The 18,127-nt window shown below is 37.7% G+C and overlaps 1 long non-coding RNA gene across 2 annotated transcripts; it reads left to right on the top strand.

The window, feature by feature from the left end:
• Positions 1–5,880: 5,880 nt before the first annotated feature.
• LOC112187961 lies at positions 5,881–10,402 on the top strand. Of its 2 annotated transcripts, XR_005810160.1 has the most exons (6): positions 5,881–6,094; positions 6,223–6,247; positions 6,318–6,368; positions 7,104–7,170; positions 7,869–7,965; positions 10,204–10,402. It is a non-coding gene; the product is annotated as an uncharacterized LOC112187961 (long non-coding RNA). The 2 variants fall into 2 exon arrangements; XR_002931279.2 differs by lacking the exon at positions 10,204–10,402 and having other exon boundaries at positions 7,869–8,350.
• The last annotated feature ends 7,725 nt before the right edge of the window (positions 10,403–18,127 follow it).

An 18,127-nucleotide genomic window follows, 5' to 3' on the forward strand; every position in this document is an offset into this window, starting at 1 on the left:
GGCTGGCAAGGCGTAAAGGATCTTGGTGCCCATGTTCTCAGTGTATGCTCTTAACTCATCATTGTCAAACTATGCCCTATTGTTCGTGACAATAGTGTCTGGGACACTAAATCGACAGTAGATGTTCCTCCATAAGAAATTATTCACTTTCTCCATCGTGATGGCAACTACGGGCTCCGCCTTGACCTACTTCGTTTGGTAGGCTATCACTACGATGGCGTATTTGAACTGGCCTATTGCCGTAGGGAGCCTACCGATAAGATCTAGCCCCCACTAGCAGAAAGGCCAAGGCGCAAGTAAAATGGAGAGCGTCATAGGCAGGACCCTAGGGATGTTCGCGTACATTTGGCATTTGTGGCAAGAATTGGATACTATCTCAGCTAGAGCGGACATAGTTAGCTAGAAGTACCCAGGACGTAGGGCTTTGTGGGCAAGTGAGCGGGCTCCTACATGGTTACCGTACACGCCACCGTGGATGTCATGAGGATCATGTGGCCTTCTTCTGGAGTGACACACTTAAGGTTGGGGAAGCTGTGACCCCTTTTGTATAACTTTCCATTCATGATCGTGTATCATGCTGACCTTAGCTGTAGCCTTCTAGCCTTAACCTTATCCTTCGAGGTTAGGCCATCGACCATGTATTTGAGTATTGGGTCCATCCATGAAGCAGTGCTATCGATGGCGAATAACTCCGACACTGTTTAGAAGTCCTTGTCTTTTCCAATAATTTCATCTTCATGGCCCCATATGCAGCACTTGGAGAAGTTGCCACAAGCTTGGCGAGGGCATTTGCTTTGTTATTATTTTCTCTAAGCATCTGAGTAATTGTGAATCATTGTACCAATGCCTTCACAAGAGCCTGGTAGGATGACATTTGAGGCTCCTTGGCCTCGAAGTCCCCATTGACCTGATTTACCACCAACTGGGAGTTGCTGAAGATGTGGAGGTGCTAGACACCTAGTTCCTGGGCGACCTGTAAACCAGCAATGAGGGCTTTATACTTTGCTGCATTGTTGGATGCCTTGAAAGCAAATTTTAAGGTGTACTAAAAAATTTGGTCGACCGGGCTGACAAGCAAAATACCCACTCCACTCATCCTTTTGTTTGAAGCCCCGTCAACATAGAGCTGCCAAGTACTTGGTGGCAGTGGGCACGTGGCTAGTGGGACCTCGCTCAGAGGATTCGTATCTTGGGTGGGGACCAGCTCAGAAATGAAATCTGCTGCTGCCTGTTCCTTGATGGTAGTCCGGGGCTTATAGTGAATGTCGAATTCTCCTAATTCAATAGCTCATTTGACAAGTCTGCCCGAGGCCTTCGGATTCTGAAGTACTTGCCTTAGTGGGTGGTTAGTGAAAACTGTGATGGAATGTTCTTGGAAGTATTGCTTGAGCTTTCTAGCTGATACTAGGAGGGCTAATGCGATTTTTTCAATGTCCGGGTATTGCGCCTCTGCCCTTGTGTAACCTTTTTTTGTTTACTACACCGGGTACTCGCAGTCAGGGTCCCTTTTGATAAATGCCAAGCTTACGGCCATTGAGGATGCAGCTAGGTAGATGAACAACATTTCACATGGGATAGGTTTTACTAGGATGCCAAGAAATGTTGCCTCGTGTTCAGCGGTCTAGGTGATTTTCTCTATATGATGGGTCTTAAGTAATTTGAAGAACGGTATACACTTATCTGTGACTGTGAGTCTTGATACGAACTTTGAAAGAGCGGCCACCTTGCCAGTAAGGGACTGAACCTCATTGCGGAAGGTGGGTGATGTCATGTCTAGGATAGCCTATACTTTTTCCGGGTTTGCCTATACCCCGATTGCTATTGGTGTAGCTGAGGAACTGTCCTACCTCAACCCCGAAGATGGATTTCTGTGGGTTCAACCGCATACCGTTGTGTAGGATGATGGTGAAAATAATTACCAGGTTCACGACTTGATCATCAATGGTTAGTCTTTTAACTAACAAATCATCCATGTAAACTTCCATGTTGGTACCGATGACTTTTGCGAACATAGCATTGACGAGCCTTTGATGAGTGACACTGGCATTTTTAAGTCCAGAAGGCATAACCTGATAACAATATAGGCCCTTGTCGGTGGTGGAACCGGTGTGTTCCTTGTCTGCGGGATTCATTCTGATTTAGTTATACCCACTGACCACATCCATGAAGCTAAGTAAGCGGTACCCAACTGCGGCATCTATGAGCTGATAGATTCTTGGGAGTAGGAAACTATCTTTAGGGCATGCCTGGTTGAGATTCGTGTAGTCAACATACATACGCCAAGATCCCGGTGTCTTCTTAGGTGCCATTACTACATTAGCTAGCCAGCGCTGGTATGTTACTTCCCTGATAAATTTGATGGCTATAAGCTTCTTTACTTCTGCTTGGATGACTTTGTACTTGTCTTGGTTGAAAGCTCTGCGCTTTTGTCTTACCGGGTCTGAGAAAGGTATGACATTGAGGTTGTACATGGCTACTTTCGTAGGGATACTGGCCATGTCCTCGTACGACTAAGCAAAAGCAGATGATTTGGCTCGTAGGAATTGGATTAGATTATACCTGATGGATGGGGTCAACTTTGTACCTATCTAGACAGTTCTGTCCAGGAACTCTTCTGATAAAACTACTTCTTCAATATCTTCTACGGTACCGAGCCATTCTTCATCTGAATCGGAGTCGTCCCTGGGGTCCTCGTCCCTATCAGAAGGCGAGGGCTCTGCTGTTACTGATAGCATCTTTATTATCAGGTTATCCGTTCATAGTTATTAGGTTCTGGTATATACTTTGCTGAACTCTGCTGTACAGCCTTGAGGCCTTTGTCACCTCAAGTGTTGCCCATTGGGAGTACCGGCAGGGAGGGTGCTGGACGCTGCCTCCAGTATGGTATTTGGGTAGTCCCGCAGGGTCCAGTGATGCTGTCAAACCCTAAACCTTGTTATAGTAAACTACTGGTATGTACAACTATGTCAAAGCAAATTGAATAGCCAGTAGAGCACTCTTTGCTAATTGGTGCTTGTTAGAATACATGTATTTTCTAGGAACTCCTAATATTATTTCAGGTTGTTCTCTAGATGCTTATTGTACTCTGGGGTTTAGGTTCAATGTTCCCCCCTTGCATTCGGCAGCTTCATTAATCATGACTTGGGGTTTTGGGCGTTTAGGGTTCTTCTAGTTTTGGGGATTGCCTGGTTTTGCGGTTCTTTTGGTTTCGGAGGGGAGAGAGTACACATGATCCACTTTTTCTCTCCCTATCATCAACTCATTCTCTCACGCCTTCTCTGCTCAAAAACCCACATCTGTCTTCAAACCAAACCCTTGTCCGACCGCCTCCCCTACTCATCGAACTCTTCCTACTCCGATTCCGTCCAAAGAGAGGTCGTCGAAGCCGCTCACTTTTGGTCGCGTGCTGCACTTGTCGTCGCTGCTATGGTAATCTTCCCTTTTTGCTCTCAGTTCGTCTACTTAATTCATTTGTAGACGTGATTTATTAGTTTTTCCATCTAAATACCATCTGTGATTGTTGGCAAGAAGTTGATTACAAAATATGCCAATTGAAAATTCCCACTAGTTTCTCGCCAACCAAATAACAGTTCAATCAACTCTCGCATTATACATAGTTTTCATCTTTAGTAGTCAGATTGGAATGGAATTGAACTATACTGTTAACTGTTAAGATTTTTAGATTTTGTTTACCATGTGGTAATTGGATTTATACACTCTTAGTTTCTCTACGAACTGGTAGTGCAATAAGCTTTGGTATTTTGTATGTTCTGTTACCGAATTTAAAAGGAATCTACTACTTATATTTGTAGTATTTTAATTATGGGTTCTTCATGATTGCTGATTATTGCAATTTGTCTATTGAATTGTGTTTATAGTTCAAGAGGAAGCTCAGAGAGCCCAAGGGGGAGAATGTCACTCTTGGATCTAGTGTCCGTGATGGAGAGTATGTACATTTTTGGTGTCACTCACATCTTTTCCTTGGTCAATGATACCTTCATTGTAAGTTGTACATCTTCTTGAATCTAACTGTCATCAACTTGCAGAGTTCGGAGTTGTAAATGAGTTTTGTGTATTTTAATTGCAGCATGGGGATGTCCTCTTCATAATGCTATTGTTTGGATGGCTGGTACAGCTCTATTTGTAGGTATTATTTTTTACTTTGACAATAGAATCTTATTTGTGTTTTGATTGTTGTAATGATATATTGGTTTAATGCATGTGAGAAGCTTCTTCCTTGTTGGAAAGAGAAGGCAGTAGAGATTTAATTCATGAACATAGGTTTTGTTGGTAATGAATTGCTTGATTCATGTCTTTGAGTTTTTGTGTATAGCATTTGGAATTTGGACTTGATTTAGTATTGTTTTTTTAACAGAAATGTTTATGGATTTGTGATTTATCTTTTCTTCTATTGCGTTTGCAGAACAAGTTTGAAGATCTTAGAGCCAAGAGTTGTCGGCTTCTAGGAATGATTTTGTCGAATTTCGCTGCTTTATATCAGTTTGTTGTGTGAAATTAAAATCCACTTTTCAAATTAGGAACTAGAAATCCACTTTTAGGAATTTGTTTTGATCACACTTGAGCTGCATATAGATGGTTCAACTTAAACTGAACTATTAAATGAAAGCTGGGTTGGGTAGTAATTAAAGCATGAAGCTTAGGGACTTTGTTCATGAGTTCTGGTATTAGTGGTATGGCTATGATTTCTGAATATTTGAATCTATGATGTGATTCTAGATTGACACTTGATTCTTAGTTTGTTGTGAAACAGTTTTAAATTATTTTTGTTCGGGTTAAATAAGATTAGAATTTCATATTCATCTGCTTCAAAATTAAGGGCCTGTTTCTTTTTCTACCTTCGATTTGTGTAAGCAATGATGGTTGTTTCCCTTCTCATCTCAACTACTTGATATTATTATCTATCCGATCCTCTGTATCCTAAATCAGATAGATGGAAAACAGGTGTGTATATTTTATCTCATTTGAAATGTTGATCTATATAGTAAAAACTGTTGTTTGTTTACATAGATAAACTAATTCATGTTATTTGGTTTTTTGTTATAGTGTCCTTTGCACAAATTGCTGAAACATCAAATACTTTGTATAGCTTTCCATGTCAAAATGTTGATGAAGTTGCACATTCTGAGCAACAATTTAGAGATGCCAACCAAGGTACTACTGCAGTTCTGACTGAAGGTCTATTTACAACTATAGAAGGTAAATTTTTAAATCAATTTAATATACAACCTTAATCTTGACAATAATTTGGTTGCCTATTCTTGTTTTTTTGCTTTCCTGAAATTAATATTAGTAGGTTACTATGAACTAAAATATAGTGTATTGCCTTCCTAATGAGCAATATATAGTTACAACCATTATAGGCAACTATAGATTGTGTAGACCCCGTATTCTTTTCATTTTATTTATTGGTTATTTTAATTTGTCGAAAAACGTATGAAGTTACGTATTCATGAGGTACAAAAGTATTTGAGCTTAGGTTAAGACTTTGAGGCCATTTAAAGGATTAAGAAATTTAGAGAAAAATCCAATTTGGGACTAGGAGATTATTTTTAAAGTTTCGAGGCTTAGGACAAGCCCGGAAAATTTTCCCGAAAGGATTCGGTGAAGTATCGGAGAAATAAGGATGATTGAAGATGTAACTTTCGGAGTGGGCTTAAGGAAAAATTAAAAGGAAAATGAAATAGGAGCAGCCCAAGCCCATTGGCCCAAAAGGAGGGGCAAATTCGACTTTTCACAATTAAATTAGGGAGAGATATTTAAGCATCTCATTCTCCCCAAAACCCTAGCCTCTTCCTCATTTTCTCCTTTTCCTCTCTCTCTCTACCCGAGACTCTCTCTCTCTAGCCCTTTGCCGGAAATCATCGCCGCCATACTGCCACCGCACCGCCGCCGGTCGCCGCCGTCTCCGGAATCCGGATTTCAACCAAAATTTTCAGATTTTCTTCTCTTCATCCCCTCTTTCCATTTCTCCAACCAAAATCATGAAATTCAGCCATTTAATCCCCCAAAAACCCTAGAACCCGAAGCTAAAATTGGGGCTTTTGTGATTTCTTCTTTCCAAGCTCAAATCAAGGTATTTTCCATCCTAATCTAGCATCTATTCCTTCGATCTATACATCTTTCTTACCAAATTCGAGTTTTTGATTTCCATTTTTGATTTTTGGTGCATGAACCCGATTTCTCCTTAAACCATGAAGCTAGGCTACGGGTTTGGCAAGGATTTTTGGTAAGGATCTATCCATGCAACCTTGTTTTCGAGTTTTTGGTTGAGATGTTGATGATGGACGGATTTGTAGGTGAAGAAGGCAAAGGAGAAGGAATAGGACGTGATTTTTGAAGAAGAAAGGGTAAGGAATGGGTTTTGGACAAACCCTAGAATTTTTGGAATTTATTTGGTTGATTTGGTTTATGTTGAGCTATTATTGTTGTGTAGTTTTGGCCAAAAGAAAAAGAAAAGGAAGAAGAAAAGAAATGAGTTTGTTTTTGAAAGAAAAGGAAAATAAAGAAAATGGTAAAAGTTGGATTAAAGGAGGTTTTACTGTGGTAAAGTGGTAAAAAGTGAAGAAGGTGAAAGTAAAGGTAAATTCGGTAAAAAGGAGGTAAAAGGTAAAAGTGAAAGTGTGGAGGTAAAAGTCATGGTAAAAGTGAAAAGGTGAAAAAGGAGAAGTAAATGGGTAAAAAAGAAAAGTAAAGCTTTATTTATAATTATTTATTTATTTTAAATAAATAAGAATTATTTACTTATTTATTTTTAATAAATAATAAATAATGGTAAATAAAGAAATACTTGGTCAAAAGTCAGAAGTCAAAGTCAAAAGTCAACTCCAAGAGTTGACCGTGGTTGACCGACCCCGTAAAACGTGAGGATCGACTCAACTTTGGTCGCTCGGATTGGCGAAAGTTTAGCGGAGCGATAAGGACGCTTTCCTTTTTAAGAAAGAAGTTAGTTTCCCAAATTGGTAAAGGTTGAAAGAAATAATTAATGGCCTCATTGAAATAAAAAGGGTTTAGTGTACACGGTTACTTAAGGTTGATCATGATATTTACCTGGATAATTACTTACAAATTAAGAAATGGTTCAGGAAACACGATCGTTAAGGAAGCTTAAGCGGAAAGCATCAGAGTGTGGAGTACGCCAACATTTTCCAGGTAGGGTGAGCTGTCCCTTCCTTATTAGAGGCTTTTCGATTTATGTGGAATGCTCTAGTATAATATTATGTTGCCTGCAAGTATGTTTTTGGTTGTTCATTAGTCGATGCCTCGTGATACATGTGTTTTCAGAACCGGTAATTGTTGATTGCGAAAACCGAGGCTAGACTTGCATGTTGAGATACTATACCCTTTTGTATGTTTGTGTTTGTGACCTGAAAGTGAATGGGACCTAGACGCGTAGATTCCTAGGGATCCCATGGTGTCGATAACCGTGAACCTCCGGAGGGGGCTATGCTCCTATGTTTGTCAAGGAAAGGTAAATACAGACAGTGAACCAGTCATAGGAGACTCAGAGCCAGGAAATGGACACTTTCGCTACTTGTGGTCACAAGGACTACAGAGTAGTTGGCTGGTTCTCGAATTCAGGACGAACCAAGTCAGTCACCGATTTATTTTAGTTTAGTCGGCAGGTAAGTATTTCGGAGCTCCAAATTGTGTGAAGCATGCTGCATATGATTTCCTGAAACGAAACAACTGTGATTGTTTTTGGTTTGCATTTGTTTTACTTGATTTTACAAATGCGCGCAACCTATATTCTAGTAGCTATGTTTTACCTATTAGATTTCAAACCTAACTAAGGTTGGGTCGGCCCCTATTGGGCTAGCGAGGACGAAATGCTCACCCCTACATTTCAGGTTATAACGAGGTCACTCCGGACGATTTGGATTAGAAGTGGGTCGTTGGCCAAGTTCGTGTGTTGCTGTTCCTGTTACTTGAAGTTCTTCCCTTGTGGTATTCCATCGTTTTACTCGTTTTTCATTCCATGTTGAACTCTGTGAGGTCCGCCTACCTGGGAGCGCGCCTCACCCCTTTGTTTTATTGTTATTGTTGAACTCCTTTCATTTCGGTTATGATGTAAGCCCTAAGGCATCACAGTGCACTTGCCCACTTTATTTTGTTGCTTTTCCAGACTTGTTGATTTAAAGGTTGGGTTGTTGACTTAAAGTCCTTTCTTAAAAGTTTTCTTGGTCTCCTATTTTCTAAAAATTGTGTTTTCAAAAGGCCTTGTAGTATTAAGTTGGTAGGTCTACGGTATGTCTACGACGTATCGAGTTCCTATTGGCTTAATATTACAGCGCTGTGGTATACTCATTCGGGTCGCCACAGATTGGTCTGTATATTTTAGCATTTTGAAACACTTATGAAAGACTAGAGTCTTCAAAAAGAATTGTTTGTGATCACAGGGGAATAAAGATCTGACAATGTTCTTGATACTAAGATCTTCTTTGGTTCAATCACGGTCTGTAAATAGATCTTTTCTTTAAATGCTTTGATTGAGCCAGGGAAGATGTTAATATATACTGTAGTATTGATTTTTTTTTGGATTAAAATTTTCTGCTAGACTTTGACTCTGTAATGTTGAGACAAAATAATATTTTTCGTTTGGTCAAGTACTATAAATAAAGATTTTCTTTATATCCTTTGATCGAGGTAACCAGGAGTTACTTTGCCATATCTTGAACTAAATTTCTAGCAAAGGAGTAGTTCCCTAACCAGATAGTGTTTTATTATCAAATGTAGAAATCAACCAGTCAAAGGAGTAGTTTCCTAACTCCTAGCATTACTTTCTTTGAAGTAGCCAGGTCTGCAGCTACTCTCAACAGTTTGTGTGAACATAATATTTCATATTCGTTAAAATCTGTTCATTTTGTATACCAGATTAGTATAGATTGCAGAATTATTATTTTTTTCCAGAGTTAAAATCTTCTACCAAAGTTTGAATTTGTAATGTTGAAACAAAATTTGTAATGACTAAAGGGTTTCAATTCTTTTGTACATTTTGGCAGTACTTTAACAAAAAGTTTACCTTTTCATGATCAATGTGACTAACTGTTTGCAAATTTTGTGTATAGGTCAATCTTCACATTCCCATGGTCAAGCATTATATCAATAGACTAAACAAGGTTTCATGCCTCAAATTTTTTCAATTGTTTTAAAAAACTAACGTTCATGCCTTTTGGGAACATTGCTAGTTAGGTATTATGACTGATTGAAGAAACTGTGGCTGTGTGATATTATGGTACCCCATACTAGTTATGTATTACTGCTGATTAATGTAAGGGTTGTTTCTTTTTGCTAGCCAAATAACATTAAAACCCTACACCATCCTAAACCTCACAAATATATTATAATTCGATTGATCATGACAAAACCTGAATAGATTTTAGCATGCCTCTCTGATAGATTTTAGTATGTGTTAACCTTGTTAAGCTTAGACAGATTTCTAAGCTTTTATGATTGCATTTGTGATCAATCTTTCATTTGTGATCACTTGTGATCAATAAGGTAGATCTTGTAATTGGAAGATTGCAATTGACTCACACACCCACAACAATGGAAATGTAATGCATCATCTCTGCTCTCTACCTGGTTGTTTCAATCTGGTAGCTGTGGGACACGAGACTCGATATCTTCAGTTTTATGTAGTCTTTTGCACTATTCTTTGACGTTATCCTTGAATGAGCATCTGAGGAACCTATTAGGCAAGTGCTATTTGTTTTGTACAAAGACTTTCTGCAGCCTATTGTGGCAACAAAGATGCAGATGGCATACGCTTACGGATGCCAGTAGAATTTCATATATATCAGCATTGGATTGTTATATCGGCCACCATGTTACTTTATAAAGTAGGGTCTCAAACACCGTATCTCTAGCATCACTTAGCTTATTATGTTTTTTGATCTGTTTTATAGCTTTAAAAGGTTCATGTGGTCGAGTTAACCATGGTTTCAATTGCTGTAAATTTTGGTGCTTTTTGGAGGCTATGCTCCTTGATTTGCTTGTTTATCATTTAAGGGTTTGCAATTTTATGCAGTTTATTACTCACCCAATATTTAGATATTTGAGAACTAAACTTTGATCTGATATACCCTGCTGCATATCTACCTAGTTATAATGTCAGCATCTCTAATTGCGTGTTTTCAACCATTTATTTATACATATTGCTTACTATTGATATGTTTCTTTCAGGTCATGGCTCCCCGGCCTAACAACACAGCCAAAGCAGCTTTAGCACTAAGGATGAAGGCACTGCAAATGAAAAGAGGTAAAAAAACAGTGTCGAAACCAGCTGTTGAAGAGACTGATGCACCACAAAAATCTGTCTTCACCAAACATGATCAATAGTATGAGATATCAGTGTTTTTTGGGTTCCATTTGTTGATCATGCCAACTACTATGGGCTATTGAACTGATGTTCACTAAGTTTAGCTCCATTATGGATGTATGTATAGCTGCAGTAACAGATTAATCAAATATTGATATTTTTGTGAATAGATTCCATATTTGATGAATGCATTGGGTAGTTTCCAAATTTACATAATTGTGGCACAACGAGAATACAAATATGTCATCTGAATTAGAAAGCAACAACAAAATTAAATCCAAATATGTTGTTGGACATATCTAAGAACAATAGAAACAAGAAAAAATATGTTGTTACTTGTGCACTCAAACAACATAAAATTGTCATCTGAAAGAAAAAGCAACGACAAAATGAAATCTAACTATGTTGTTGGACATAACTAAGAACAACATAAACAAGAAAAAATATGTTGTTACTTGTGCACTCAAACAACATAACATTGTCATATGAAATAGAAAACAACAACAAAATGAAATCCAAATATGTTGTTGGACATATCTAAGAACAACATAAACAAGAAAAAATATGTTGTTACTTGTGCACTAAAACAACAGATAAATGTTATTGTAGGCTACTAAAGACGATAGATAAATGTAATCTGAACTGAATGCTAATGACAGTTAACTGTTATTGGAATTTGAATATAATAACACTAAACTGCTATTATAAGTCCATTTAGACAACACATAGGATTTCATATCTTCTACTTTGGTGCATTCAAACCACAGAAATGACCATTTTTCCATCTTTGGAATAAGCATTAGATCACAGAAGTTACAAGGAACTGTTATTTGTTTTCAGATCACATTACATTTATCTGTCGTCTGAATTCACTAATACATAGCCAACTCATGTCTTGATTTCATCAGACAACAGACAACCTAAAAACTTTTTGTCGTCTAATAAATAAGACGACAGAGGAAATCTGTCGTCTGATACCCCCAAGAGATGGCACCGTACTAGACAATAGAAATTTTTTTTGATCAGACGACAAATCTCCTCTGTCGTCTGATTACTTTTCTAGCATAGTGACCCTAGACACAGTGCAGCCGCCTCCAAAGATTGGTCCACCGTCCTCGTCGCAAGCATCCCTGCTGGCAACTTTCCAAAGAAGATTCGTCGCCTCCTACCACCTGCCGTTAAACTAGTGCTCAAGCAGTCACGACCACCTTTGCAGTACATATAGCCATGCAGCGTTACCACGCCACCAAGCCTCCTAGCAATGCCGCCAAGTCATACTACCCCTCCAAGCCTTGTAGCCACATCCACTAACAAGTGCAGCACCTGCTAGCGGGCTTTTATAAGCCGCTGCACCATCTAACCGCACATCAAGCCAACAGCATAGCCGCAAACAACCAGCCACCAATCTTGTCTAATCCACCACCATCAAAAACCACGGTTCCAGCAAACTCCAGCACCAAACAATGCAGATCCACTTTCAAATTCTTCCCTCTCCTTGAACAGAACTAGTGAGGCGGATCCCTAAATCAAAACTCAATTTCTCCAAAGGAATGGAGCAAATGCAAGAGATGCAAAACTGAGGTTAGCGTCCCAACAACCTTAGCAGAGCACCACTAGATTTTTTTTTTTTTTTTATAACAACCGCGAGCTTAAATTATGCTCTAGATTCATATGTGAATATGTAAATATAGAATGAGTGGTTAAGATTATTCAACTACAAGCTAAAAATATAAACGTCTTCAAATTTTAAGTTTAAAGAGGTCTTCTCTATAACCTCCCCTATTTAACTTTTTTTGTTTAAATGGAGTAATGGGGTTTGGAAGCTAGTTACGATGAGAGGCTCAGGAACACGCTCATATTATTTATTAAAGAAAATAAAAAAGGAAATATATCGATTAGTTTACTATAAACAAGACCTGCTTGATGTCATAGTGTAAAAGAAATCTAATTATTTAAACATTATGAGCAGCTTTGAATACAATCTCAATTGCTTCACTATAGTAGAGTAATATGTTTAGTGAATCTACTAGAAACAGGAAGATTTTGGCTACAAAGAAATATATTGAACTTGAACTTAAGTAACTGCTAAAAGAATGATTACAAGGCAATGATCAGATCCAAAGATTGATATGCCTATAGAATAACGAGATAACCTAGTGTAATGATGCAGTCAAAGTCTTAAAACTAATCTTCATCATATGTTCCAGAAAATCTCCTTGTCTACAAATGTTTTCCATCTAGATAGTTACGTTATTTTCTACCTGTAATATCAATAGGATACTCTTGGGAGCTTTGAAACAAGGTTTCAAAATGTAGCATTACAAATGAAAACACAGAATATAACATCATTTTTCGCTCACTGAACATAAAAAGGAAGAGATCCAAAAGTGTTGAAAGAGATGCTAACAAATTAAGACACGTATAACCCCAAAATAGAACTTAGATCTCAGTTGAGTAAAATTAAACTCTCCATATATAACATAATCGATGGAAGCAGATACATAAAGAAATGGACGGATTTCATAAAGAAAATTAGAGCATTTCCCTATAAGCAAAACCCACTTCAACAAATGCTCAAGAAACACAGCAACTGGTAGTCTGCTACGTACTAAGAAACAGAATCAGATATCCAAGAAATGAAGCCTACCTCAGTTGTTCCCTTATTCAAGAGCCATTGACACCTCTCGATCAATGAGTTCGAGTCTACCAACAAGACCCATGTATTCGTTTGCTGAGGAGTTCTCTGGTAATCAATGATAGCAAGATTGCAGTTTTGAAATGTACCCCATGTATTTGTCAGTGGAAAGTACTTGTCCATCTAAGCCTTTCAGATATCCTCAAGCTGCATCTCCCGCCTCTTTTTTTTTTTTTAATCAACGGGCTTCTTTATACATGATCCATAAAGATAAAGTTATTTACATCTCAAACTTTAAACACAAAATTGGTTATGCACCTGAATTTTTGATTTGATTATGCGTGCTCTACCTCTAATTTGATCAAACTCTCTTCTAATCCATTAATTTCTTTACAAAATTGTTGATGAGGCAAGCCCATTTAAACTAACTTTAACCACGTGTCACTCAAAAAACACCACTTACATCATCAAGGCTATAATTGGCACATGCGGACTTGCAATATGAACAATTGATGGAAGAAATGACGAATAGTTTAATGATGACTATGATAGATCAAATTGAAGTGTATAAGGGCATATTTGATCAAATTAAATGAAGCGCTATCCTGCTGGAAAAGGGAAATATTAATTATGTAACGCCCCAAGCTGCACATGACCAGATTAAGCACATCATAGTGCCGCGAGTCTCAAGAACGTAAACCAAACAATCAATTTACATCCTAGAGAACCGCTAGGCATTTTGTTTAATAAACTTTTCGTAAACACACAGCGGAGCTTGAAAGTAATTTTGAGGTGAAATTCTTTAAATCTAGTTAATTTTTTCATCCAGAACTTGAGATGAATGTTCACCCGAACATAAAAAATCTTGAATTTTCTTAAAATTTTTTATAAATGAGGTTAGTATGAAGTTTTTCTTTATTTTCTGTAATCAAACAACTCCATTAATAAATAGGACGGTTCAACTTTGCTATACCATCATATAGGCAAATCCGTTAGGAAGCAGTTCATTTGATTGCTATCATGCAGTTAGTTGTAATATGAACTGTAGTTGAGAATCCCCCTGATGGGATTAGGAATGCCTGTGAGTTCCTCTTGTTATCAATAAACTACTACCTATTCGACTAAATAAAAAAAGTATAGGCAAAACCATTATTCATTACAAGAATCACACGGAAACAGAAATAAATACCATGGGATCAATTAGGAAAGATTGACGAGCAAGTTGTATTATTAGGATCTAGTAGAAAATTACATGCACTTTTCATGGTATTTTATTTTCAATATTATTTGTGAAACTTTGCTAGGCAAGATTTGCAAACACATTTGGAACTTCATTATAATATAAAGTTCACAGAGTAATATGAAACTAATCGATAATCTAGACTCTTGGTTTATTGGGGCATTGAATTGAAAATACTCAAAAGAGAGACATGAAACATGAGCAAATTTCGGTAAAACTTGATCATTGGACTTGGCTCAACTCAAGAGTAAAAGTGTCACTACTAGAAAAAGGGCCTAAGGAGACACATAACATGTGTGCCTTTTGATACCTATAGGAACAAATATGTATCCCCATTGAGCTATAGAGACATATATCATATGTGTGCCTATTGCTAAATGGAACACATATCTTATGTGTCCCCAAATAACACAATGGGGCCCATAGTTTCTCAAACTACAATAGAGTACAAATACTATACAATTATACAAATACATTGTACCAAACTGGGGACACTTTCTACATCTGTGCCCATACATCATCATCATCATCATCATCATCATTATTATTATTATTTATTTATTTATTTATTTATTTATTTTTCATAATTCAGTGCTGTTAATGTCTAAAGTTCAGCGGTAGCTAAATCTTTGTTAACGCTAGTCCGATGGGCGGACCGCTACTTGTGATATTCCCAGAGCTTGCACTACCTGTCAAGTAAAATACAGAGAGCGTCAAAGGGAGACCGCGTTGGGCGGTCTTCTCTTCTCCGATGCCTAAGTTAATCAATGTATTTATGTTGACAAAATAACAGTAGGTAAGTATTAAATGCGTCCTTTATGAGGAGAGAGGAGAGAGAGGAGAGAACTTTTTATAGGTGAGGAGAGAGCTGAGCTTCTCCATATTTTCGATGTGGGACTGATATGCTTCTGTCCCCAACTTCTGTAGCTTCTAATGTTGTCTTGGCGCAGCGCGTCGGCGCTGATCTGGGAGTAAGCCGGGGCTCATGCAGCAGCCTGCTTGGCTGTGTTCCTGTAGGTCACTCCTTTGGCGGGAGTAGGTGTCGCTGGCGGTAGCATGGGCATAGCTCATTATAGCTAATTATGCTTGCAAATGCTCATGTAAGTACAAGTGCATAGGCAAAAAGAATAAGAATAGAAATTAAATTAAAAAACAAGAGAATACTAATCACAATGTCATTATAGTGATTATACATTTCATTAAACAACTCTCTCCAAATCATCCAACAATACATAAACAAACCCCAAAACCGAGGATTATATTCGCTCCCAAAAACTACTCAACTCCAAGCAACCCAATGGAGTAGAACCCCTCTATATCAGGTAGAATTAATTCCATAGAATTTTAAAACATGGAAAACCTGAGTAATTTACTAGTACTTGTTCCAATAGTGCTTCAACTTCCTTTATAGAACTTTAGATTTTTGCCTGGTTAGAGCTTGCCATAGATGAATGAAGCCTGGAAAACAGATGAAGAACCACCTAGTTAATTACATAAGTACAGCAAGGACAAGTATCTAGCTTATTTATAATGCACCACTGTGATCAAAATAATCTAAACTTGAACTCTAGACATGGATCTATTAGTAGATTCTTCTATAAACCTCTAATTCCAATTTCCCTCCCACTAAAGTTTAGTTACATAGCTTAATCATAATCAAACAATGAAAGAAAACAATGAAAAAAAAATAGAATTGGCATTCAGGTAGACAGAATGAGAGCCTATACAAAATAATCAACAACAATTTCTCTATAGGTTTAGGTTCCATATAACTATTACCCTACTCATACTACTACACAATTCAGTCAAGGCATGTTCGGAATGATGACAGCATCCTAAATGAAGCTAATATATACATGAATATTGATGTAATCAATATAACTCATCCTTCACCAGACACAAGTGTACAAGCTGCATCTTCTGAACAGGTCTAGCATAAATCATAGCATTGGACTAAACTAGCAGTACAAGAGTATGTGGCTTTTCAAGATCACAGGTTAATAAAGAAGCATCAATTATTATGCATGTTCCCATTAGCCATCTTAGAAACATGTGAAACCTCAATAAAATCATTTGTGTGTGTATGTATCAGAATTCTCAAAATGAAGCTTACTTTTGAGAAAAATTAGCCACAAAGTTCAGGGGCTCGATACCATCAAGTTGCAACATAATCCTTCACAGATATAAAACAGCTTAGACCATCTCCAACAGATTGGTCAAATCCACGTGGAGGGCAAAACGGTAACAAATGACTGATGAAAAACTTCTCCAACCCATAGGTCATACACACGTGGATTTGACATTGAGGCTTCGTCTGTCAAATTTGACAGACCCAACTCTCTCTGTCTTTTATTTTTTATTGTTTCTTTCATTCTCTCTCTCTCTCTCTCTCTCTCTCTCTCTCTCTCTCTCGTCCTTTCTGCGTTCTCATCTCTTTCTCTCTCTCCCCCTTCCCCTACCCAGACCAAAGCAACTCATAAAAAACCTTCATGGATCCTTCTGGGCTTTGATGGAATGGCAATTTGAGATCTGGAATTAAGGATTGAGTTTGAGGTTTTCCTCTCCAACTATAACTCGAAGTCACTGTGACCTAATTGATTACTCTATTGATGGCGTCGCAACCGTCGACTCTACGCGGAAGCCAAAAAAGCAGCAGCAGTCGCCGGCGCCGCTGTCCAGGGTTCGTTAGATTTCATTGCCTCAATATTTGTTAATGAATCTGGGTTTTGCTATAATTTTCAGCATGGAGATTTAGCAGATAATGATTTCTTGGATTTGTTTGGAATTGATTTCAATTAGATTAAGAGTTGCTTGTATATGAATGTCTGTGATGAATCATAAAGTATTAGCCTAGAATTGTATATGACTATCTATGATGAATCATAAAGTATTAGCTTAGAATTGTATATGAATGTCTGTGATGAATCATAAAGTATTAACCGTCTCATTTAGTTCAGACTGATGTTTCTGTGTCAAGGATGACAGCTTAATATTTTCAAAAAAGATGTTCTGTATCCTCTGAGACATCAAGATGAAGTGAGGTCTGATGGATTTAAGATCTGGATTTGGGATCTGCAATTTGAGATCTGGAATTCTGGGCTTTGCTTGGTGCTTATAGACCAGAATTCGGTTTGTATATCCAAAAAAAGAATTCGGTTTGTGTTATATTGTCGCCTGTTGATTTTGGGTTTCTGGGTTGTTTAGAATCTATCTGTGTGGTTTATAGGCTTGAGGGAATGAAAGGAAAGGTAGGATTACCAGGGAATTACTTTGTGTTCAAAATTCCAGCCATTGGACTCGGGACATGGCAGAGTGGTGGAGATTTGTGTTTAAGCTGTGAAAACAGCATTATCAGTAGGTTGGAGTAAGATTATTGAAAGAAACAGAAGAAGCAGCGAAAGGGATGAGGATGAGATCTGTTTTTAAAAAAAAAAAAAAAAAAAATTAGTTATACTGAGAAAAATAAAATAAATTGAATAAATTATATTAAAATAACATGAAGTTTTGACACATCGGTTGGAGTAAGATTAGGCAAAATAGAAGGTTGCCATGTCACATGTCAAATTTGAATTTGACACAACCTAAAAGAAAACTCCATTGGAGATGCTCTTAGATAGCAAACATTGCTGTTTATAGGCAAATGAAAAACTTCTGACAATAGACATTCTCAGATTTGTGTGGTGGCAACTTACAGTCTAAAAAATAGCAGATGGGGCATCATTGAAAGTTACTCGAGCAAGCTCAAAGTCACATATCTTTAATTTGCATAATGTGTTTTATTTCAACGATATCTTAATTTTCAATTTTAATTTGAAATTGAAAATGAGTCTGAGTACAGTACCTCATCATAAGGAGACCAGTGCTAGCCTTCTTGGCAGTAGCTAGCTTCAATGGTCCGATGAAACCAACAACC

The sequence above is a fragment of the Rosa chinensis genome, chromosome 1 (genome assembly GCF_002994745.2).
Source record: "Rosa chinensis cultivar Old Blush chromosome 1, RchiOBHm-V2, whole genome shotgun sequence".
Lineage (NCBI taxonomy): Eukaryota > Viridiplantae > Streptophyta > Magnoliopsida > Rosales > Rosaceae > Rosa > Rosa chinensis.